This window comes from Cyanistes caeruleus, chromosome 2 (genome assembly GCF_971803275.1).
Source record: "Cyanistes caeruleus chromosome 2, bCyaCae1.hap1.1, whole genome shotgun sequence".
NCBI classification, from domain to species: Eukaryota; Metazoa; Chordata; class Aves; order Passeriformes; family Paridae; genus Cyanistes; species Cyanistes caeruleus.
The window spans coordinates 17,497,668-17,524,293 of record NC_141702.1 but is presented as its reverse complement, the minus strand read 5'-3'; the positions used below and the strand labels follow the sequence as shown (position 1 = coordinate 17,524,293).

At 36.5% G+C, this 26,626-nt stretch overlaps 1 long non-coding RNA gene across 2 annotated transcripts in view; it reads left to right on the top strand.

Annotated features, from left to right (window-relative positions):
* Nucleotides 1–26,626, top strand: part of LOC147654646 (uncharacterized) — an 837,032-nt gene that overhangs the window by 797,437 nt on the left and 12,969 nt on the right. Inside the window, exons 3-7 of one of the 2 annotated variants that reach the window (XR_015282795.1) lie at nt 9,459–9,565; nt 14,284–14,395; nt 15,064–15,216; nt 24,359–24,424; nt 26,104–26,146. This is a non-coding gene — a long non-coding RNA (uncharacterized LOC147654646). The remainder of the gene's footprint in view (nt 1–9,458; nt 9,566–14,283; nt 14,396–15,063; nt 15,217–24,358; nt 24,425–26,103; nt 26,147–26,626) is intronic. The other variant, XR_015282794.1, reaches the window with a different exon arrangement.

Sequence of the window (26,626 nt, the reverse complement as noted above, 5' to 3'; positions counted from 1 at the left end):
CTCCCTGGATCCTGACAGCAGCACAAGATGATTTCAGCCATCCACACAAACCTCTCACAACCACTCCATTAATCACTTGCTGCTACTGCTGTGTGCGAAGCATGGAGTGAGAAGGGTGCTCTTGTTAGCATGTAACCATCCTTCATTTCAGTTCACAATGCCAGTCACATCAGTCTGAACCAGACTCTAAACCTCAAGGAAAAAGCATGAGTCAGAAAAAAGAAACAAAAAAGGTTTCTGAGGATAGCGGAGGAAGATAATAGCTGACATATTGCTTGCAGAAAGGACATAAAACAGGAAAAAATCTCAAATTTTTCTCCAAAATGGGACAATCTATTCAAACATTTTCTGATGAAGTCATGCTTAAAATTAGTCAAGATGAGAGTTTTCTTTTTTTTTTTTTTTTAACCAAATTTGAGCATTACTGAAAGACACAATAAGGCCTAAGAGCTCACTCTTTGTGGGACACTGTCTTTTCATACAGGGGGCTGAGTCTTGCAGTTATCAACAACTGAGATGTGGCTGTGTTTCCTGTATGAAGGGGAGAAGTCCAATACTTGAATATTAAGCATTGTAAAGAAGAGAAGTAGATGTGGCAGCTTAGGAGTACAAAGGTCTTGCACTCTTCCACTAATCAATTCTTATTGTCTTAATGTCACCTGCATTAAAATTTGTAAAACTACTGTGCTGTGTATGGCATGGACAGCTGTGTATATTGTACATAAACAAATGTCAGTTGGCTGGTGCCTTCTCTTGTTGTAGTTGTAACAATTTTTGCCATTATGGTTGGTGTTTCTGTTATGAAAGAAAAAATAGCAACCAAAAAACTGGAATAGGTTTACAGTGGGGAAAAAATTTTACTGTTTTAAAAAATAGGTTAAATATTAAATGGCCATTTTATTTTTCCAGCATATAATATATGAACCTATGAGTAACTTTTCTGCATATAATTTTTTTGTTGTTCATATCATCAGGTCCATTTAATTTGTTCTACACTTGACTGTTAACTAAGTGGTAGATAAAGCTGATTGACTGAACTGAATCACATACCTCTGAAACCCCAAAATATTTGTGCTTTTTCCCTTGATTGTGAAATTTGTACGCTACGAACACATATGCCTCTGAGTTGAAGCATGCTAAAGAAGTTTGAGAAATTGAAGGTAGTTAAATTTTCTGTTTCAGTTAAAATAAAATAGAAAACTTTAAAAAATTGCTTCCTCTAATAGCCTGAATTCCTTTTTCAATGAGAATGCTTTACAGAATTCTGGCAGTGTAGAGTTGTTTTATGTTGAATTCAATCTATGTCTATTCGAAAGACAAGCACCACTCTGCTTAAATGAGGATGAGAATCTTATCCAATACATGTGTGTATTTTGAATTATGAACTTATAAATGAATCTGGTGAGAAGCACCAAGGCTCAGATGGTCATGCCTCAATGATTTCATAGTTCCTCTTTACGTTTGAATATTTCTGTATCTGAACTACAGACACTGGTCATCTACCAATATACCACCAAGCAAAGTGATGCTAAACCACAGAATAAAAAGAATTGAAACTATCACAAAGACCTTCCACAATAGTTGAACACAAAGTCCTAAAAGGAAAACTCCTAATTTCACTCTAGTTTTTATGAAAAACTGCAACATATCCAAGATCCCCTTGAATCCAAGGGAGCTTCTGTTTTTGTTTCAACTCTTTCAAGCAACCCTTTATGATTGTCATGTTTTGCTCAAAAAGGGTGTCTTGCTAGTTTAATAATCTTCATTCAGTGATGTATTAGCAGAAGTTCAAAATTTTTGTTCTTTCTATCATCTTGTTAAGAAAAGACTAAGTAGTTTACCAATAGATAAATACACTAATTGATTTCAGAGGGATTTGTGGGTTCACAATTAGATAGTGAAGTTCATGTTTTAAATTCTAACAAGCTCCAAAACTGACCAAAATTAAGGTTTTTATTTTTTGTTGTTTTTCTTTTTCTTGCAGCAGCTAATGATAGAGTCATGGTGTGGGGTAGAAAACTAGCAATAAAATGAGGTTTGTGTTTACATGACTGTGTGACAATATTTATGTTTACAATTCAGCAAAGTTGAGAAAATACCTCTCCTGACCCTGACACAACACATTGGCAGCTTTAGTATAAAATGTGCATTCTTGAGCCTGCAGGTGATTCCCACTGTGGAAGACCCTGTATTCACAACTACCCAGTAAAACCTGAGAATTGTTAAAATGGAGGATAAAATATAACTTCAGAAGAATATTCAAAGGAAGCCACTCTAAAGTCAAAATCCTCAAACTAAATTTAAGTTTTTGAAGTGAGGCAATTCACCTCAAATAGGAGCAAATAAAAGATACTTTAAAAGCATAGGATTAAAAAGTAGACATAAAAGAACAGTGATACTCTCTTTTCAAGTAATAGAACAAACTATATTATGAGCAGCATTTTGAAGTGTACATCAAACCGATTTTCTCCTCTTTATCCTTTTTAATCTCCACCAGATGCAGTTTCTTTAAATTCAAGTTTTACATTCCTAGCCATAACTTGTCTGAACACACGGAGAGAGCATTGAGAGACATAAGTGGCATTCTTTTTCTCTTTCTTTCTCTGTCATTCTATTTGTTACAGCTGCTGAAGGCTTATCTTCTTAAGTCGCTCAGTTTTATAGACTTGGTTTGCTTTATTTTCATCTATGTTTTTAGGCTGCAAACAATTCCATGCCATTCTTCCACAGAATTTTTGCAGTGAAAAAGATGCACAGACACACAGAGATACATACTTATATAAAAGTGTGTGTAAATAAATGTGTGTGTGTATATATATGCATGTATATAAATGATCTCAAAGAAAATTTGACGTGTTTGTTACTGGTATGGTAGAAAAAAAGCTTTACAATTATATTTTAAAGCTTAATTGACAGAACATAGCATGATTGAAATCTCAGAATGGAAATGCTGCAGGATGAAAGAGGGGTTTTCATTAAGACACACCAATACTCAGTAGCACTTTTTCTCAGTTGATCCCTCAGGGTCATAATTTTCTCAGGAACGATGAAATACAGTTTCCTTTCCCACAAACATTTTAATCTTTTTTTGCTTTCTTAACAGATTGTCAGTAATGAGTTTCTTCTTTATTCTTTCCCTCTTCTCTCTTACACCTCAATTAATTGTGGATCAGGATGGATTTACCATTTTCACTGTTTCTTCTAATGAGAACTACACGTATGTGAAACAAACTGATCTGTTACTAGGTGTTTATGTTTTTTTTTTTCCTGTACAGGAAATAACCATGACTAACATCCTGCAGTTGCTGAGTCTCTAGAATAGTTTTTATTCATTAAGGCAGCATGATATATATTTTAATGATGTTTAGCAGGATCTGCACAATTTCAGCAAGTCTGTCTGCTGACCTTGTGCTGTAAACATAGGTTATATTACAAAGGTTAGAAAAGGCAGCAAAAAAATATTTTATTTTTCTTTCTAGAGGTAAAAAACCTGACTGCCTGTTATTTATTTTGGACCTGTTCAGCTGGATGGACAAGAATAATTGCATTTTTAGACATTGTTAAATCCACAAAACATCAAAAGTGCAATGCATATAATGCTGGAAACAACTCTCAGTGAGGAAACTCTAGGATAAATGGTACAAAATAAACCCCTCATACATTTGGTTAATCAACTCTATTCCCCTTTTCCCCCTCATCTTTCAAATTCACAGGCAAATGACATTTGCCTTTCCCCAGCATGCACCTCTCCTTTAAACCAGGGAGTTTGCCTGGGGCCATACCTATATATCTGATCCATGCATAATGAAGCATGAAGCTGCCAATTGTAGGGAGCGTCTGCTGTGTCAGAGACTGATAGGCATTTCATTTGCTGAACTCCCAAGGGCCCTCACGCTTCTCAGGTTTCATGTAGTATTTATTTTAGGCACTCACATTTCTCATCTGTGAACTTCACACCATATGTAGAATGAGTAACACAAGCTCCGCGTGAAAAAGCTCTCCAGGTAGTTTTAAATGTAACTTGGTGGACTGGGGACATTATGGCCTTGAAAAATAGGCTTGCATGGGAAATGAAGGAATATTAAGCTTTGTTCATACAACAGCTGTCTGAGTCTTTCACTGAATAAGAATGGTCTTATTCGAGTAAAATCACTGCTCTACACTTCTACCACACAAATTGTTTTGTAGTGTACGCTGTGCAGATCTACATTTCTCACAAATTATTGCTACTCTGCCTGACTGTCTACAAGGAAATGTTCATTCATTTGCTGTTTCTAAAGTGCAGTTTTGTTAGGTCTGAGGCTCACAGTCAGTCTGAGCTGATGGATAGCAAGCCCATATGCCACGCAGCTTTGAAATCTGAAACCTGAATAAAAATTCTGAAAAGATTGTTTTAGTTCTCAAAATCTGACCACACAGAATTTCTGAGGCATACGAATGTCTCTGTTTATTTTTGCTGGTAGGGATCTAGAAAATATCTCATATGAAATGCTCTCTTTTAGCATAACAATGACGGAGAATAATAGAGAGGGATAAAAGAAATGCTTATTCTCCATTGGTGTCTTTTCTGAATAGGTGTTTCTAAGCATAACAAAACCTTTGGCATTTGCTTCTCAGTTTGTAGGTGAGTTTATTATGACAGCCTTATGAAAAATCCTCACGTAAGCATTCATAGGGGACACACTCTCTGGACTTGCAGCCGAATGATGTAGACTAGACAGTAAAACTGACATTCAGAAAACAAATCTGTTTGGAAGTTAAAGCTTGTTTCTGGGAGGAGACAAATACTGTGTTCTTGGTCAGAAATACTGGAATACGTGTGCAGTATGAAGCATTTCACTATTTCACTGGTTCCAATGGCAGATAACTCTTGTAGTATTCAATGTGCTCACAGGCACATGCTGTGCTGAGGGAGCAGACACTCTGCCAGTCCCAAGTGCTGTAATGGAGTAATGTCAATTTAAAACAGAAGCATTGTTACCCTGCACTTCCATATTTCTCTGTTTGCAGCACTCTGCTTTCAGGATTGCTCGGTGTCCAAACTTCCTTTGGCAATCAGCTTTCTCTCTTTTGTCCTTTATTGAAGGTAATTCTGGGGGTTTTACCATAAAAAAAAAAAAAAAAAAAAAAAAAAAAAAAACCAAGAAAAAAAACCCCAAACAACAACTTCAAAGCCCTTTTCTGTGAGCTTTATATGTCATGTACATGTACAATCTGTAATAGGCAATGCTGTGAATGACACAGTTCACTACTATTAAGCTAATGAAATACAAAGTGGAAGTGGTTTCATTATGCCAGCAGCAATTCTTTCTTATATTTCATTGCAATACTTATTCCATAGTATGCTTTACAGTAGGAAATTCTATTGAAAATTTTTTCTTCTTATTGAATTTGAGCTGTAAAAAGACATTGCAGAATTCTACTTCACGTATATATAATTTTCAAAACAAAGTGAATGAAAAGAGTTGCCTGCATGGAATTAGGGTATTACAATAATGAATGCAATCATGTTGTGAAAGGCTTTTTATATTGTTCAGATGCACATGAGAGTGCAAAAAGATTTGTTTGGCAAGTAGCATTTTGTATTCTCTGGCTTTCAAATTCCTAATCACAATTTTACCTGAATGTAAAGGTTTTATATTTAATACATCATTTGCTACACCTATGTACATGTGCCCAGTGTGTTTCATTGGGGTTTTTTAAAATGTGTACAGTTAATCAACATGGCTGAAACCAAGTGGATGTTATTGACAGGAAAAAAATTGTGCAATGGCAAATTCAGCTCCAGATGCTGCAGCAAAGCTGTTCTTAAGTTGCTTTACATGACATAACTAAATGTTTGTGCAGGTAGCCTCGTTTGTGTGCATGTATGGTATATGGATAAAAGCAGCTTCTGCATGTATGTTTGGAATTAGCCTGTGCCCATGTACGCTTCATTTCTCAATCTGCTACGTTCAAAAGGGAGCGTAAGGCGCGAGGAGGAAGGGCGCAGACATCTCCTGATTCATGTGTCATCTCCGACGCAGCTCACTGCATTGCAGGTCTTCTGCTGCCAGTGGAACTGAACCATGATGAGGAGGGACCACCCTCTAATGGAGAAAAATAGTATTTCTGTTTCAGGCCTCATTTGAATATTGGCTTTCAGCTCTGCCTTTGTAGCATGGCTGCAGCGTGGCGCAGTGAAGCAGAGACCACACAGCACCTCAGCACAGAAGGGGCAATTTACAGACAGCTGGCCCAAAACGTGTCAGCTGCTTTCCATTCAGATTCCTCCCATTACTTCAGTCCTGTGGCAGAGAACCTCATTTCTGAGCTTAGTTTTCAGTCAGTTTGTGTTTTTGTCAACAAACATTTTAGGTGTGTAAATCCTACTAGCATAAATGAACATTTCCCCTCTGAATCTCACCAAGAAAAGCAGTGTTCTTGGTAGAGAGAATTCCGAGCTCAGCAGAGGTAGGTGAGCGGTCTATTTATTTTTGAAGCCTACATGCATTTCAGATTAGTTTTGCAGATTAAAAGAAAGACAATTTATCCTTCTTGAAAGCTGACTTCAGCATCATGTATGGAAAAGCTCTAACTCCACAAATACATACCTCCAAATTAAACAAATATTTCCTTCAAGAATTCAAAAAGTTAATTTCCACAAGTAATCTGTTTGTTCACTGTTTGGTTTGGGGTTTTTGTGCAGTATTGTTGTTTTTTTTCAGTTGATATATTAATTTAGAAATATCTGTTCATGCAGTTCAGAAGGATATACAACAGGAAATACCTAAATGATCTGTCAGAGAAGTCACATGAATGTTACACTGTATGCACATACGACCTCCTGAATTTTTGCTACTATTAGGTTCTCCTTTAATAAACACTGAAAATACTTAACCAATAGAACTAATTCACTTAGACTCAAACCCCTACAAGTTTATGTGTGTTATCTTTTTAGTTAAGATTAACCTTAAAAGGTTACAAGCTACACTTTCCAGTCAGTGGGAAAACTCAAAATTCATACCTGCAAGAGTTGTCGAGCTGTTGTAATGAAAGCTAATAGTCAAATGAAATTAATGAAAGCATTGTTAAACAGTTTGTAAGAGGTAATTGCATTTCACCTCTTTAAAATCTGCTGATTGCTTCAAGAGCAAATGAAAACTGTCGTCCTAAACTGCTGTTACTATAACACATTGACAGCAGAGCTTGTGGAAAATGCTCTAGTATTTTATTTTTTCTTTTAACTTTAAATGATGAAAGTAAACACATCTATATGTGCATAAACACATACACACACATATATAAACAGACATATATGTGACCTCCTTGAGGATTTTTATGAGTGGGTTACCTGGGAAATTATACCAGTATAGAGCAAAGAATATTGTTTATGTACTCCCCTGTGCAGGAAGCACTCACTTGATGTCAAATAAAGCAGCATACAATATTTCCTCTTTCTTACCACTTCTTTGTCCAGGTGGTATTTGTGTGTAATATTCTTTGCAGTCATAAGATTGCATGGATTGTAACTGGGAGAAGGGATGCCTGGGGGGAAAGCCTGGCCCTGCATGTGTAGAGAAAAGCCAGCTGCAATCCAGTTCAGAATTTCTGCTTTCTGTTCATAAATTTGTGAAATAGTCTAGGATGGTAAAAATACTATGTAAATGAAATATATTTAAATTCTCATCTAAATGTCTCAAACATGTAGAAGTAATTGAGAACATAAAGAAAAGAGAAAACAGTCTGAGCAATACTCTTTCACAAATCAAGAGCAGCAATAAATAATATATAATATTTGATTCATTCATCTGAATCAATCTCTGAAACATGCTTACTTTTTTTTTTTTCCATTGCTCAGAAAGTTGGTAAAAATGGTCACCTCACAGAAGTGAGATTTTAGAGTTTACCAGCTCAGGCCTATGCAGCTTTGCATTTCAGCTGTTACTTTTCTGCTTAATAACTTGCATGGCTTTTATCCAGAACTAATTTTGTGTGGCTGGAGGTGCCAGTACCTGTGCTAATACATATTCAGGTTGTAACACACTGGTCTATAGTGTTCTGCAGTCAGTCTTCCTACTGCTGCTACTTGATCTGAAAACGACTCTGGTATTTATAAAATATAACTCCTAGAGCTCCTAAGACATTGGACTTTTGGATTATTTTTTCCCATTTTGCCAGGAAAGCAGCAAGTGTTGTGCATTCCAATCCCAGTGTATTAGAAATCAGTGACCAAAATACAGCATGAAGATTTACATTATGAGATCCATTTCCAAATTTAGGAGAGGGACATGATAAAGATATTGACAAATGAGTCAATGATGTCTGCCTCCATTATATCAACTCCAAATGCAAGCTGGTTTTCTAAAGCTCCACCTCTAGTTACAGTAATTTTTTTTATCTCCTGGTGGCAATTCACCCTACAAGTCTCAGATACCTGATGCCCACCTTTAGATGATGGAATCAGTCCTACCACAGTGGGAACATGAATAGCAAATTTGTCTTAAATACCTAATTTTCTTGTGTCTAAAGTAGGATGAGATCCACATTACACAACTAATTGTTTAGATCCAGATTAACCACACAGAAAGCTAGGTACAAAGCAGAGCCGTTGGGGAGCACCATGCTAAAACTTTTATATATGGGTAAGAGCCTTAACTTCATGTGTCTTTATGCAGGTTTAAAACAATGCTAAAAAAATAGCAATCTCAGAGAGCTATTGTATGTTTTGACAGACCTGTCATACAAAATGGCATGGAGAGGTTATAGGTAAAGAGTTTGTAGAAATGTAAATGAAAATTCCTTGAATGGTAGTGTGTTGCTCACTTTACAGCCCATGTCCCACTTGTTTTGTCAATTTCTTTCTTTTTTAAAATAATTTTGAATTGGAAAAATATGAGGAAGTTACAAAGAGAGTGAGAAAGAGAGGAAAAGGAAGAAGAGAAAGAAGGAGGGAGGGAGGGGAGGGAGGGAGGGAGGAAAAATATTTTATCTGGACCACAATCTTCACACATCTCCATTTTCCCAGCCTTTTCCAAGTCCAGGTATCCTTTCCTTCCTTTGAAATGTCGATGCCAGCAGTCCTGTGGGGTATAAAGCTACTTAGCTCTCTTGGGTCATTTGGAGTCTTGTGGCTTTACCTCATCTGAGATATTTAGCCATTGTCAGAAAAACTCCATTTGATTTACATACAGTGGGTTAAATCTGGTGGCAGTAACATCACACAGTCCTCCTGGCTTCCAAACAGCTACAAGAGTATAACTGTCAGCAGAGACTATTCCATTTTGTTTTAGCAGAGCACAGCTCATTTAATCCTTTTAAGATTTGGAATCAGTTATCCATGTTCTTATTTACTTGAACTATCATACTAAAGCACTAAAGCTGCTTTATCACCTGATTAATTAGGAAGAAAAGCAGAAGCAAGTTGTCTAATCAATTCTACATTCTTCTTTTTCATCTGTCAATAATGGGCTACCCAGCTCCACATTTTGAACCAGCACAACACCAACTTCTTAGAGGAGAAAAGATTAATCTGGGAGAAATATTGCACATGTTCACTGGGAAAACTTCCACAGATAGACTACAGGTAATTCTCTTATCTTCTTTTAAAGGATTTTGGGGCACATCGGACTTTGCATTTGACAGGGTCTGGGACACAGTAGTCAGTTAGAATATCCCAGCATGCAGAAGAAAAAGTTTAGAATCTGCTGTTCTGAAAGAACCATTCTTCCAGGGAAAAAAAAATCCAGGGCTCATTAACAAAGTTGCATTTCCTGGTTTACCCCAACTTCTTTGGCACAGCATCAGCATTTGCTACCTCTCTGTACTGTTCTTACCCTCTCAGTTGGTGGGACATGCAGCTGGATGTCACTGCTCATCAAAAGCTGGCCTTTGTCTCTGCTCCCTTGCTCAAGGAAGGCTGTTATTACTCAGCCATAATGATTTTGTTTAAGACCAGACCCAGCTTTATCCAGCAGTTCTCAGTATTGTGCATATACACACAAACCATTATGGTATGCAAACCATAAGTTTCTCTATTCACTTTTAGCTTACATTCTCCTTCCGCTGTCCAGCCTTGAGTTGTATAACCATGGGTTTATTTTTACTTCGATTTTCAGAAATCAATGTGTAAGACTGGAAAATATTGTAAAAAACAGACTTTCTTCTCGTTTATACAGTGTTTAGAGGCAGATATTCCCGCAGGCCCTAGAGCCAACAATTCTATCTCCATCACCAAAAGGAAAAAATAACTTGAATGTGGTGTGGTGGTCAATAATGTCATATTACTCTGCTTTTCTCCATGTAACTCAGTAATAAACCAGCCAGTATAAAAAGTAAAACAGTGTCAGGATCCCAGAAACTCTTGTACAGTTTCTAACTACGGGCATATTTTTCATACTTTACCTCTCAGCATAAATCTGGGAGTAAAAGGCCAAAAATGCCTTCCTATTTCATTGCTGCACTGAAATGCCACAAAGTTTCTACTCTCAAAAGTCTGTCAGGTACGAATGAGGGTCAGAGGAATACAAAACTCCTACACATGAGGTTAGGAGAAGTAGATCCTTTGGCAGGAGAAATGTGGCAGCACAGACTGTTCCACACCAAAGAGAGGAAAACCCCAGCCAGGGAGTGATGGTCATGCAGCTGTACTAAAGGCTTCTATGAGTGGTGGTGCCAGCAATGAAATCTGTAGTGGAAGTAAAGGACAAAAATAAAAAAGGAATAATAGGTCTGTCCCAAGAAAAATCATGATGGTTACTTGCCTGTTGACAAGAGGACAGACAGACCTTTAGAAAACAATTTTTGGTGAACAGTGGCCTTTATAGAAACATAATTTGGGAAGAATTTGCCTTTAACCAAACTACCTTTATAAAACATAAAATTAAAGGATTTAAATACAAGGGGAAGAAGGGATTAAAAAAATGGGCAAATGTTCTTGGGCTGCTCTTTGGCCTCAAAACTCTGTTTTTATTTTGTTTGTATCCTGCAATGAGGCAGCACTTTTCAGCAACTTGTGCTTTATTCAGAGAACAAATTTTTGAGTTTATTTTGAAGCAGTAACTCAAAAAAAGTCACTTTTTAATGTGCAAGCCATGAATATGCTGAAATACCTAGCTTAACAGATTTTTAGGCAAAAGTTCTGCAGGTTATGTTATATACAGTATTTGTGCTGTCCTTTTATTTTCAAGAACATGCGCTTTTCAGCATTTGTATCCAAACAATTACATAGATGTAGATGTTTTATAAAGCAAAAGTTGCATACCTAAAAACAAAAAAGCAATTTTTGGGAGCCTAAAACATTTGATCAATTTTAGACAAAATCTCAAAAGTAATTATTTGTTCTTTTGTCTATGTACATGTTCACACAGCTCCAGGCTCCACCCCTTCACAGCTGCTGTGAAAAAATTAATGCTGCTCTTGCTGAAACTAGACATCAATGTATATGGGGGAAAAAAGTAACGTAGCATTGATTTGGAGTGATTTAGTCTCCTCTCAAATAAGCCATATGACAGACAGAATGAGTTGATATTCTTTTCAAAAGCAGCCATAAGGTAAAAAAACCCAGCTACAAAATAAACAGAAAACTCATCTTGGAAGAAGTAATAATAATAAAATGAAAAACTCATTTGAAGGTTGTGAGAAGTGTGTATGGCTGATTGTGTATTGAAGGCCTATCTATCTGTTTCCAGCCTTGAATAAAAAGACTTAAAATTAAATCAGAAAAAAAACCAATAATGTCCTTCCTTTGCTGTTGCAGTGTCCTTGAAGTCTTAGAAAATCCATATCACTTTAAAATATTTTTAAAAATTATTTCTACAAGCAGATATACAAAATTACTATAGCATTTGGTTTCTAACTTTTTTCTTCAAATACTATACACCTTATTACTGTTGTACCTGATTAATACAAATACAGTGTTCTAAGTGACCACAAATGAGAAAAGTGGGCTTTTGTAAATCAGTGCACACCATTCCCAGATAAGGGTGACATCCTAATGCCAGCATTTCCTTCTAGATGCTCTGAGAGTTGGCTAGTTCAAGCTCATTTGTATTGTTACCATTTGTTGTCTATCCAGTGAAGTTAATACTTGCTTTTGTGCCATCTTGTTCTGTCCCCTTCACAGATTGGGAGCCACCAGTCACTCTAAAGTCTTCCAGGTTTGCTTATTCACTTCTCTCTCCTTATGTTCTGCTGCCTTTTGTTCTCTCTCCCCCTCTCTCAGACCTGTCTAGTCATCATTTATCTTATGCCATCACTTATGTGGCTGCTTCTTAATTTTAAGGGCTACTCTGTCATTCAGGGGGATTTTATGTCATTGACAGTAGGGTAAATAGTGATCCAAGCTGAAGATCATCAGAATCTAATTTGCCCTACTACACAGGTATAGAGCATGTTAAACTAAACTGTGCAGCACTCAGGAGTTAACATGTCCCCTCCATTTCATTCCTTTCACTTTTTACTTTTTCTTTTTCTTTCACCTTCCTAACTGTTTAATAATTTAATTTTTTTTTTGCTAAAAAGGAACATTTTGTAGCAGTTCTTATTTTGACTTGGCCATTCATATAATATATTTGGAATATGTCACCAAAAAAATAGAATCTTTAAGAAAACCGTGAAACCAACAGCAAAGACACAACAGGATTTTCATCTTATATACAGCTCCCTCCTCCACTGTGTGGAGTCATCTGAAATGAAAACTGTAGTTCAGGATCTGCTTCTGTTATCAGAACAGTGTTATCAGATACAATTGTATCATTGTCATGATACAATTCTAATTTCCATATGAAAATTAAGAGGTAAATTAGGCTAAAGTAAGTTACAGGATCATTTCTCTTCAAGAACATTTTATCCTTAGAATCAAATATCCTTGTGGGATAGTAAGAGGTGAAATGTAATCTTCAAAAACAAAAGATGATGTCTAATGTGTTTGGGTTTGGGGTTTGTCTTTTGGAAACTGGTCTTTTTATCTGCAAGAGGCTTTACATGGTCTGTCATGGTCTTCCTGGTTTCCTTTGGTGCATTCCAGACACATTCCCTGCTCAGCCTTCCTTTATTTTTCAATAAAGCAGAGTTAGGCTACTTGCTACCCTTTCTCTCCTCCAAATCAATTTTTTTGTACTTCTCTGGACAAATTATATCATTAATAAAGAACTTGAAAAAAATGTTGACCTCCCTACAAATAAATTGACTGTATTATCAACATTTAGCTATCAATCCTTCTAGGCTTGTTCTTTTGATCTCTTTTTATAAATAGCCAAAAAAGAATGGATTTGAAGTCTTATTCAGTCTGAATGTGTTCCATAATCAACCTTACACTCTATTATTACTTGGAAAGTTTTGACTGATCTAAGTGTGTAATCAACTATTGATTCATGTTTAATAACAGCTATATCAGGACAGCAGTCAAAGCTTTATTATTTTGCATTTTTTACCCTTAAATCACTTGCATTAATCATGTTTGATGACTGAATATTCAATACTCATGACTTGACTTTCCTTTTTCCTCTCCACCTCCTTCATCTCCCACTTCTATAGCTTCTTTGATCTTCTATTGTCAAGTCTAGAGCCAGACCAAAAATCAAATAAGTCTTGTTTTACCTTATTCATTTAAATGTCAAAGGATCAAACTGTCAGTGTCTGCTCCAGAGTCCCTAACACAGGCAAAATAACAGATATTTCTGGGATGGATGTTGTACAAAGACAAGGGAAAGAAGAGGAACAATCACTCCTGTATCAGTGGAATACTATATCTCTGCTTTCTGTTCAATCTCACTATTCCATCAAAATCTATTGGTTAAATTGGATACACAAGTAAATTGAATCCTAATTCTTCAGATTTAAATTAAGTCTAGGGCACAAGATTTGAAAAAATAATGTTCAAAAGCCCACATCTCTGGATGTAGGATACTTCTCTGTGTGACTATTAGTTCCTTTTTCATCCAAAGATGAAAAATGAAAAAGATGTCTATTTGCTTTTTCACAGGATACAAACTTGGATGAAAATATCATAAGAGTTTTTCATGTTCCTTGCTGCTCTTAGTGCTTCCAATATTGCATTTACAATAGTAAAAACCAAACTTTTCTAAAATAGAAAGTTTTGCCTCTGTCTTCATTCTAAAGACAGAGAACATGGGGGTTAATTCTTACAGTCACAGCAGAGCTCTAGGGAGGAATCTGCGCATTTTCAGAATTAGAAATTGAAACTACAGAAAAGAGACTTCTAGGCCTGAAACTATTCACCTGTCCCTAGGTTCTGCCTTTATATTAAAAGTGTTTTCTTCCCTTTCATTTGAATGACAATAGTTTCAGGGGTCCTGCCAACTTCACGTTTGGTTCCCTTACTCTGTACTGGTGCCGAGCTGGGAGTTTCATCACTGTTGTGGATCCAGCAGTGTCAGAACTCTCCTTTTCTTGGGTGAGTCATACCTACAACAACATTTTGCACTGCTCCCTGAACCTGTTCTACCAGGTGCTGACCACTCCTCTCAATGAAAATCATCAAAATTGTCTAAAGCAGTAAGCTGTCTTAAAAAACTCAACACATCCGATCCAGTGGTGAGCACTGGGAAACCTCCATGTTTAACATTAATAAATAACAGTGGAATCAGGTAAATACTTTTTAAAATATTTAATCCACTACACATTTTGTTTAAGGAATGTAGGAAGTTCAATATTAATTCACCAAATATTAATATCACTATGTTATACAAAATTACAAGAGCCTGAGATGGCAACTCATTTCATGGGGGGCCTTTTAAAGAAACATTTCTCCCAGTAAAACTCCTATTCCAGCTGCCTTCTCAATAAATCTTAAATATTTGAAGACAGTTGATTATGACAAAAATGAAGATTGCATGAAGGAAGATGACTTTAGTATACTAAAAAAAGTTTATATTTTCATTCTTTGCTCTCCTGAAAGTAAATATCTCATTTCCAGCACTTGAGAGCAATGATTATTTCAGTGAAATCAGGAAAGATAATGCTTTATTTTTTAATAGTTACAGTCAGTATTTATTGTGGAATATAAACAGTGAAGGCAAATGACCTGTTTTAGAAACCTTGTGGTTCTTTTTCCCCTCTTAGGTTGACCTCTAATTGGAAAGGAAAAAAAATGCAGTCCTATATGGAAATTACCCAGTTGATGAGGCTGGAGATGGAAAGAGAAATCTTGCACTACAGAATCTCTGCAAAGGATGAACTTGTTTGTGCATGGACATATTAGAAATAGGTGCACAGGTATATATACTCAGCTCTATATTGATAACACCCTTGTAACAGACAGGAGAGGTCAATAATCTATTACATCATCTACGAGAACTAGAAATCCAACTATGACTGGATCTTTAGTTCAGTCAGAACAAAGATGCACTTGAGTGTTCTTTAACCTAAAAGAAGAATCTTCTGTTGCCAAGATTCATAAAGGCAAAAGAAAACCAAAATGCACACTTAGAGAAGAAAATCATTAGCAATATTGGAGTTATCTCAGCAAAGGGGAAGTTACCAAGCTCCATTAATCATTGGTGTTATTTTGATATATTTGAAATGATTATACATAAATGAGATAAGGTTATAAAGTAACACATAATGATATCATGGGATCTAATATATTTTACAAGAAATTGTTGGAAGTGTGACAATAATGGAAATGCTTTCCTCCTTTGATTCCCCTGTGAGTATGGCATGACCCTTGCTGTCCCTGCTGCAAGGTGAGCACTAATTAGTTTAAAATTTTACCATGGCCCCCAAAGTCCTTTTGGAATCTGTACAGTCTCACAGAGACAGATGCCCTCCTGTCCTTTCAAGCATACCCCTTCTAGTACTACCTACATAAGTCTGTGTTTGGGTATATCACGATGCACTTTACTTGTTTCCAGGTCTCTGAGTGATTTCGTTTATTCCAAACTGGTCACCTGCCCTCAGTCAGTGCATCACAGTATTACTAGATGTCTTCCATGTTTCCTTCCAAACCAATAAACTTAGCAGATCAATAGCAGATTCCAATTACAATTGCAGCAACACAGTGGTGATTTTTTGCTTATAGTTTCATCCATTTAGTACATGTTATATTCCCATTAGTTTACTATTAGATAAAATATGTGTAATTATACATGTCCACAATATCTGTTCCCTAAAGAACTTTCCTGCACTTAGTTAGAAATTCTGACTTTTCTTCAGTTATTATGCATTCTGTTTAGTAATAGTAGTAGTAGTAGCAGTAGTAGTAGTTGTAGTAGTAGTAGGTGTTAAAAGTTTTCATCTTTTACTCTTCTGGTCATATATATTTCTTAAGTGCTGTAACTTTATCAGTTGGATTGCATTACTTTCTCCTGCTGTCTTAGTTTTATTTCTGTTCTTTACCAAAATTTTATAACCAGTGAAGTTGCAATTATATACTTACCTATCAAAATGTTCTTGATGTTTCCTTCCTAATTATGAAACATATTTTTTCTATTGTATTGCCTCTTTCATCTGGCTTTAGCCACTTTATCCCCACTTACTTGAAATAGCTCTTTATAGATAGTTGTCTTCTATGTATTAATGGATGGAGAGCTTCTGACTCCCTGAAGAGTGACACATAAGCTTCAACCTCTGAGCTGAATCCTCACCTTATTCTTAAACTTCCTATCTGCCAGGACTTACAGCTGTGGCTCTGAAGTGGGATTTTTTACATGGTGGTAATATGATTATCCTCCTGAGTTCAGCATACCCTCAAAACCAGCTCCCAAAAGGATTTTATTTCCAAGTTCTGAGTCTGATTACTTATTGATACTGATATTGAGTTCTGATACTGATTACTGTCCTTTAAGGCTCATAATACAAAACTGATGAGTCCATCACCTGGACAATGATACAATGACAACCTTCAAGATCAGCCCTTTTCCTGTCTCAGAATCCTTTGCAAAAATATACCAGTGCACTGAGTTCCTACATCTCCTTATTTCCCACTCATAATACAAATGACAACTCGGTCTGCAAATCTGATAGCATGTCAACCATCTGTAGGAGAAAATGAGTGGTTTGACAGACCCTCATCTTCTAGATCCCTACAAGTACTCTTTGAGCTTCAAGAACAAAAAACCTTTTAGAAGTGATAGTTCTCTCAATACAACCTGAGACAAAGCTGAGCTCAGTAGATGGGGTAGGTGACATGACAGACAGTGACTTTTGTGACTCAAGCAAAGTAACCTTAAAACTACAAGGCACCATCTTTCCCTGGAATTTTGACTTCTTCCTTCACAGCTAAGCATTACACAAGCAAATTGAACTCATGAAATGAAATTCATCATGAAGTTCAACCCACTTCTTATTTCATTCTGATGAGAGTACAACAGCTTGAATGATTTAAGGTTAGGATAAAGGATCTTAATTCTAACCAAAGTTGGTTAGGATCTTCTGATAACTTTAAAGTGACTTGTTGACTATCATTAAGAGGTGAACAGAGGGATCCTAACCCCTAAATCACTCTCAAAACCATCCTAAACATCATCAAATCTTATCCTCAGCTACAGATACCACCACTGCCAGCACTCCTCTCCAGCCTGAATAGCAGACTGTCATCATCACCACTACTTTGACCATCAGAACGAGCCCTGATGATGGTCTCTGGCAGAACTAGAGCTGTAAAAGAACTGTCACCATGATCTTTCTAGGTGTGCTTTCTCCATTACTGAGAAAATCCACACTGAATTCCAGCACTGGCCTCACCTAAACCCTAAGTCCAGGGTGAAGGTATCCAAAGTCTTAAAGAAAGTTGAGGCCATGGTAGTGAACACTAACTCCATTTTTCACTCTTCAAATTCTGACAGATATGTTGGTTGAGTGGACCAGTGAAGTTTGTAATTCTCAAACACTACAAGCTTGTGCAGGGCCCTCAATAAAGGGCCATGAGGAAAAGGATAAGTCTCATAAAGAAATCAGCTTCCTAATCTATTGAAGTCTACAGTACATGTCAAAATAAAAACTCCCAAATGAATCAGAAAATCAAGTTGCAATCATAAGACCCTTAACCACTCTCACAGTCCAAAAAAATGCCCATGTCAATGAAGAAACCGACTTCTTACATGATTGCAGTCCTCACAAGTCTCACTAGTAAGCTGGAAAATATAGATTTTTCAAGCCCTTTTTTTCCTAACCCTATCCTTACTTTGATAGTAATTAGAGCCATGAAATAAATCCCTGTGCTAAATAGGATCCCATTATTTCGATCCTATTAACACATTCTTCCTAGCTCTGTAGGCACTTTTGAATCCAGGAGCAATCATGGCTCTGAATGTGTGCATTCTCAAATTCTAACCCTAACAACACCCCTGAATTCTAACCCTAATTAAATTTAACTTTAATTATTGAAGTACCAATTGTATCTTAAAAGAGAACATGAGAAATTGGACCTTTACCTAGTTCTGTGGGCCCTTCAGTGACTGTAAATGAAATGGAATTTTGAAAGTTTATTCCCAAGTCATTCCCCAAACTCACACTCTACTCCAGCCTCTACTTACAGCCTGCTGTTAATGAAACATATGGTACTCTCTTCTGTGCACAGCATTCCCTTTTCTTAACTTCTGACTTTGCAGTAATGAGCTGAACTTTTGAAACTCTATATTCCAAAATTCTACACAAAATTGCAGCCCAAGCTCTAAAGTTAATTGTAGCAGTGACCAGTTCTTATTAGTTTTACTAAACCATAACACCAAATCTAATCCAAATATTAAGATGGATTGCTAACTACATATATATTTTTAAAAAAAGGAGGGGAAATAGAAAAAACCCAAAAAAACAAGAAAAACAAAGCAGAAGGAAAATTTAAAAAGCAGAAACAAAAGGCAGCTTTGATCCTCATCAACTGTCAGTCACTCCATTTCTCCAAGGCCTGTGAAAATTAACAATAGATTACAGGAAACCAGAAGGTTTTAGAAGTTTTCAATACCTATTTCTGCCTGGTTCTTGGGCCTTAGAGAACCCAGTAATGAATTTGATAATTTGCGGTTGTATTCCCAAACTCTAATCTGACCTGGAAACTTTTTATTATAATAACTAATCTCTACACAAAAAGACAATCTGATGAATTTTTAGCACCATCTCCCTGTCTAACTCCTTGAATCTCACAAAATCCAGCTATAGATTTGCTCTCAAATCAGTAGACACCAGACCCTTAATCCCCAGCTTTAGTTATCACTAAAAGACCAATCTATGCAATAAAGAATAATGAAAAGACATTGGCCTAACCCGAGGAAAGAATCAAGTACCAAGGTAGCCTCTTGGTATTTCCCTAGATGTAATCTTGATTTGAAATATTCCTTCTCTAAATGTGATTAGAAGTAGAGCTGAGACACATTCTGATGTCAGATACAAATACAGAGCAGTAGAGATGCTGGTGACACCACTTTCCACTTTTCCTGTCTTTGCAACACGAAACAACGAGCATATGTGACATTGTTCAGTTTATAGCATGAATGAGAGTCTTTGGAAATTTTTGATAGTGAAATGGTTCTAGAAGACTGTAGGGTGAGGGGATCTAAAACAAGTATGGTATTTTCTATACTGGGTAATGATAGAATCAGTTTAGTTCAAAATATTTTCAGAAATACTAATTTAGGATTTTTTTTTTTGGAAGGAAGTAGACTGTTCATTACAATATTGGAAATAAAAATAAACTAAGCTTTGCTTAATGTGGGCAAGTGGAGAACTAAAACCTGGGAGTAATTTCCACAGTTAAATTCTAACAGCATTATGAAATATGTTTGTATGATACATCCAAGGTGAGAGATCTCCCTCCTTTCCTTGGCCCCTAGCAGTCTAATTGCAGCGTTCATTTCAAGATGTAATGCACTGTTCACAAGAAGGTAGAAGGAATATATAGAAGGTATATTTACCATGATTTTATACTCTTTCCCTAAGTATCTATTCCTGACCACTTCATAAAACAGACTTAATAATCCCTGGCATCTGAGGCAGAAAAACCCAATGCAATAACCCAAGGCCAGACCCTCAGCTACTGCTAATCTGCAGATCCACTAAAGTCAGTTCATAACCTGAGGCTATGGATTCTCAGTGTTTTCAGTGCACACTGAGAATTGCAGGATCTAGTCTATTATTGTACAGGTTTTGAAGATTTCCTGATTGTTTTAAAAATAATTCACAAATCCTTATCCCTGCACATGAATTGTATGTGTCTAATTGATGCACAAACTCGGAGGATCATTTGCCTCATACTGTACCTGACACATAATTTCTCAAACAGAGATTACTATTAGTCATCTCTTTGCTGTGCTTTGCACAGGTCACCAAAGTAGCATCAATCTATACTAAAATAAATTTTAATCCGATCACAGCTACAGTGGTGTAAATGCTTGAGTTCAGTGGAAAATCATCTGTAAAATAGATTTACTAAGCTCTTCCTTTTTCTTTGTCCTCTTTTTTTTTTATTTGCAGAAAAAAAATAGAGCAATCTACTTTTGAAATAAAAGATAAGAGTTCATAAAAATAATATTATGCATTGTAACTTGGTTGTTGAAGGATTGTAATTAAGGAGATGCAATGAAAAAAGCAGTGTCACACTTCTGAATATTTAAAAATCTCAGAGCATTTTACACACTTTAAATTAAACCTTATGACACATTAACAGTAATACGTTAAAAATATATATTTAGGTTGTATTTTAGCAGTGTATAATCTGAGTCATATACACACCCTCCACACTGTAGGAGAGAATATTTGCAAATGTCAGCAGTACATCTGTGGGATCCAGGAAACAGGACTCAGTTCCTCATGCAGTTGATGATTTCTTGAAGAAATTTGGAATTGCATTATCAAAACAACTCTTTTTTCACTACAACAAGGCTGTTTATTTTCAGGATTATCCCAAGTCCAATGCTTTTTCTCTTTCTATTCCTTTCTTGTGATATTTACTGATGATCTTGGAGAGGTCTATACATTCTGTAAGCTTAGCTCTGTAAAAGTAATTTATTTTGATGCACTAGTTGATTTTCAAAACATGTCAGTCACTCATCTCACACTTCCTTATTAGTTAGAAGGAGGTATTACTGCTTCCTTCACTTTTCACAGCAATCTCTTTCAGAAATAACTGTTTATTGCTTTGTGCAGTGTATCAGCCAGAGCACAATCTACATCTGCACTTGCAGGTGTAACCTACCTGGCAGCTCAATATCAGCTTGCTGGTGCTGCCATACACTCCCTTTCTGCTGCCTCCAGAAGACAGTAACACCATGCAGGCTGCCATCAGGAAACAATTCCCAACTGCACAACTCAGTTACCTGGGAGAATACTAGGTGGCTTCACTCCAAACACAGGGGGTGACTGCTTTACCACCTCAACACCTCCACCACAGACCAGGAATAATGAACAGGCCCAGGAAACTCCTTGGTCCATTGTACATGTGTAGAGAAACATGAGACATGTAAAAGAGAAACATGAGACATGTAAAACAGGCTCTGTTGTGCATTGTTACTGGTAATGACCTTGTGCTGGTTTTGGCTGACATAGAGGTAAATTATTTCATGGTAGCTGGTATGGAGCTGTGTTTTAGATTTGTGCTGAAAACAGTATTGGTAATTTGGGGATGTTTTTGTTATTGCTGAGCAGAGCTTGCACAGTCAAGACCTTTTCTACATACAGCCCTCCCAGCAAAGAGGCTGGGGGTGCACAAGGAGCTGGGTGGGCATACAGCCAGAGAGACCACAAGTGACCCAAGGGATATTCCATACAGTGTGATGTCATGCTGAACATATAAAACCAGCTGAACATCTGCCTGACATGGAAAGGGATGAAATTTCATGTTTTGCTTTTGCTTGTGCATTCAGCTTTTTGCTTTATCTATTAAACTGTCTTTATCTCAATCAAAAGGTTCCCTCATCTCAGTGGTAGCTGTATCCAAAATGCTGTGTTCAGCTCTGGTCTAAACAGAGACAGAAGAATAAAAGGTGATACAGGGAAGGGCAGCAAGGATGATTGAACCTGTGCAAAGAAATTCACAGCATGCATAAAAACAAAGACACAGTTTCTTTTAGCAAGGAATGAGTAGAAGGGAGTATAAACATTATGTATCATATTATTTTTATTAGTGGCATTTGTGATGATATTAATAATACTAATACTAATACTAATACTAATACTAATAATAATAATAATAATAATAATACAATAATACTAATACTACTACTACTAATAATATGACATTTCATGTATCTCATGAGACAGTAAGACAATGTGGTCTCCTTGCTGAATGATACTGAAACCCAGACACACTTCAGTCAAAGAGTAAGTGATCTTAATGGTAAGAATATGCTGCATTTTGACATGAAATTTCATGCCGAAGCTGGTATCAGACATGAAATTTGTGCCTTTTGTGGTCCTGGGCAGCACTCTGGCACTAGGTGATCTCTGACTGCCTGCTCCTTTTCTGAACTCTGCAGCCATAAATCAATGTCATGACAAGTGTTGGATATACAAGGGGAAACTCCTCTCAGGTTATCTTCCAATAGAAACATCTGTTGCCCTGGAAAAAGGGGGGGGTGGGAAATAGGGAGAATATAGCATAAGCATAAGTCTGCTGTGAAATTTCTAGTACCAATTAAAGGTTGTTGCAGAAGTTACCATAACATTGCAGTTGTGATGTTTCTTCAGAGAGTTCCATGAGTAAAACACATTGTTTGTCCCCTTCAGAATTAAAAATCTGATTTTTTAATTTTTTTTTTCATATAAGGGAAAATAATCTCCTTAACTGAACTTTTCTTCATCTTTGGAATTGATCTGCAACCTGTTTCTAAAATCTTCATTCTTATAATGCCTCAGTCCTAATAAACTAAGTTCTCTACATTTCCTATTCTATTCCCAGCTATAGTTTCCTTTTTAGAAGGTCTCCTCCTTTTTCCCCTAGTTCTCAACAAGTATTCCCATATTCTTACTTATAAACGTTGTCTCTGTCTGATTTCTTTTTTTTCTTGCATAAATATCTTGCACCCTTATTTTCCTCATACATCTCAAGTGTTGTTTCCTCTGTTGCGACGTCTGTCTGTCCGCCACAGTTATTTTTATGGCATCTATCCTAGAGGTATATCCCCTTCTTTTTTCCATTGTTGTTTCCCCTGCACAATTCTGCAGCTCTGTGCAGAGAAGCTGCAGCCTCTGGGAAGATGGGGGAAATCAATAGTGGCAATTGACAGATGGCCTCTTTTTCTATCTGATAATGATGCTAAAATAGCAATGAAATCTTACAATTGTTATTAAAAATTTCCACTTTCCAAGAGCATGAAAATTAAATCTTAAGCAGGTTTAACCAAACACTAAAATAAGTCTGTCCAAATAACTCTACAAACAAGAAACAAAATAAAAAAATACACATGCTAAAGAACTAACTCCAACTTTTTGGTTTGGCCTGGAAAATGTTCAGGATAGGAAAAAGAGGCAGCTACGAAGTAGCACAGATTGTGAACTATGGGCTGTAGACAGAGCTTGACAGATGTCCAGTGTTTGACAGGCCTATAGCATTCAAATTACTCTCAGATTAGCCAGCACATCTCCAGTAATAAAAGAGAGTAATGATTTCAGCTCTCTTATTTATTCATTTTACACTGAGTCTGAAAGCCATAAAACACTGCACTGATGGATGTAAATTGTCTCAGACAATTAGCTCCTATTGTGCAAAAGCAAATTTGAAGTCTCTCCAGTTTAATAAGCAAGATGCCTTGGATTGCATTTCAAATATTAGGGAAGTAAACAAAAAGAGAAAAAAAAAAAGGCTAATAGTGTCCAGACAGATGTGTAACATCCAGGGTGTGACTGGAAAGAACTCTTAGGAATATAAATCTGCAACGGGGCCACTTCAGCTGCTCAAATGCATATTTGCCTATCCTTTTGTTCCTTTTGTGTATTATTGAGTAATAATCTGTTCCTAATGTTATTAACATTTTTTCTATTCTCTTCACAGCATTTCTTGGTTTGACTGCTAGGTCTAGACAGAGTCATGATGTTTACCATTCCTTCACCAAACAGTTACTCAGAGTCTTCAGCTCAGGAAGCCTCTCTGCAGTGTCTGACAGATTTTTCAGTAAAAAACTCTCCCAAAAGGCTTCTACCAATGATCAGTCAGCAAAGTCATTCAAAACAGTTCAGAAAATTTTCCTCTTACAGTGCCAAAGACAAGGCAGTCTAGACACTTTCAACCTGTATTGTGGTATTTCCCAAGGTCTATTTTTTGCAGCTTTAAGATTTCTTGGGAATGCACCGTGGATCTGAAGCAAAGGAAGGCACTGTAGACTTGAAATTTCAAGGCCTAGCAAAGTGTATGTAAGTCTTACATGTAATTGATTATCCATTCCATCCTTGTCTTGCTGAAATTTGTTTCTCTTGTTTTTCCTGATAGATTTGAGAGAGAATTTGGAGGAGCATTTAGCCCTGGTCATTCAGAAAGATCTTTTAAAGAAGTATGGTAAGTGATGGCTTAATCAGCTTCAGATTTAAGATATCCTATATCCTTATAGACATTAAAAGCCATGACAGATGCAGAGCAAATGTAAGGAATCCCATAAGCATCAGAATTATCACCCTTTTGCTGGACTTGTGCAGCATCTGGCACAGTGTCCCAGCATGCCAGAATGATGCTGTCGAAGCATCTAGCACAATCCCCTGTGCTGCACATCCAATCACAGCAGCTCAACAGATCCTCCTTCAGTTGCTTCCAGAGCTGTCTTTAACTGCTTTAGTTTTGAAGTTATGTCAAAAGGCTCCTGTAAAGTTGACATTAAAGCTGAAACAATAGCAAAGGCTGAAACTGGATAGTCTGTCCCGGTTCCTATAAGTCAGATGGGAAAGGTAGTTGGGATCTACCCATCACCACTTCACAGCACTGATAACTAGTCTTTCTCACTCCACCTCTGTGTTCTGTCATTTCACCTCATCGGTCCCAAACCAGCAAGTAAATTTTTCAGTGCTGTGAGCAAAGAAAACATTCTAAATGTGAGATTAAAATAAATAATATGCTTACTATATCACAAATAAGCAATAGGAAAGAAAGAAAATCATTCCAGGATATCTTTTGGTGACCCTGGCCTTTGATACCTAGAGCATACTTCATCAGTAAAAGAGGGCTTCAAGGGATACCAAGGAGTTATTACAAAGAGACAGCAGTACCTCAAGAAAAATACATGGTTTTCCTTTAGCCTCAGGCTTTTTCCACTGCACTAACAGTGCAAATGAGCTTACATAGTGTGTGAAAATTGCATTTGCAGTTGTAGAACATCAAAATGCGCTACTGTAAATATGTCAGCTGGATTCTCTCTCTCTGTTTCCTGCTTCCCAATAAACCTGCTCTTAAGAGGAGAAAGGTTCTGAAGGACACACTTTGTCTATTAACAGCACAGGTGTGGTCAGCTTTTTCCATAATGGTTGTTTCAGCTTGAAGTTGGGTCCAAAACAATAGCTATCTAAAATGAGGCTTCTCTGGAGTTTCATTCTTGGAGGTCAATATAATTAAATAAATGCTTTGCTCAGCCAGTCAAACCTGAGAACAATGTATAAGATTTTGTACACACAAGTACAAATTGTGTGTTTAGACCGTACTTATTTAAAACCCTATTCTTCCTCAAACTCTTAACTGTGTATAAACAGGCTATAGTCCTAATAGGTTTTCTCTGGTAAACCAAATAGTAACAGCATTTATTTCTTATGTATAAATTTAAATTTTTATCCAGAGCACATGGTATCTTCCTGCCTTTAGCAAATCTTCTTGAAACAGTCCTTGAGACAAGTCCCAAGGGGAACTGTTGACCATCTCTATAAAATACAGACTCCAGCTTGGTATTCTTATCTGTTGTCTTTTCTCCTTTCATCTATGGCTGGTCAATATCACACTCTTGTTCAGAAAAGCAGGTTCAGCAATTACAAATTTGTTTAAGAAAAGGTTACACTTTTTTTTTTCTTGTGTTCTTTACCCTGTGCTTTTAATTATTGGGTTTTTCAACATTCAGCATAAGCTTTACATAACTTTTCTTTCTGAAGAATAATCCAAATCATATTCCTTATTTTTTAAGAAGAAACAAATGATAAAATGTTTAAGCAGACCTGATGTATTGTCTTTTTTTCCCTCTCTGTTCTGCTTTTATTTTATAGACCTCAAGATCATTTTAAGACATTTTAATTTCATTTGCAAAATGTAAGTCAGCTTGATCACCTCCATCAAGTTTTGGCAACCTATATTATTACAATATTTCTTAAACTTTAATGTACAACTTTCATTACTGATTATTATCCTTCTTCATTTCCTGTAGGCACTCTGCTTGCTCCAAATATCTTCTTTGAGGTGCTATTAATTGAGGATGAGATTACATAATTTTCATGTCTGTGCAAAGTGGTTTTGAAATCTGAGAATTTAACACATTTCTTTAAAGCCAATATTATAGTTTAGCAAATATGGGTATCTATCAGCATATCTGCACAATCCATACCAGTTGGTGTCAAAGTAGTAATTAAATACAGCGCAAAAGCAAATCAGGTCCTCCAAATGTTAATCTCATTATCACCTTCTCAGCCCTGCTTGCCAGAAAGTTAACAGCCGTTAAAGCTCTGCTGCTCATCCAATCAGAATATTAAATTAATCAGTATGGCCTGACACAAATATTGCCAGTGGTGTTAA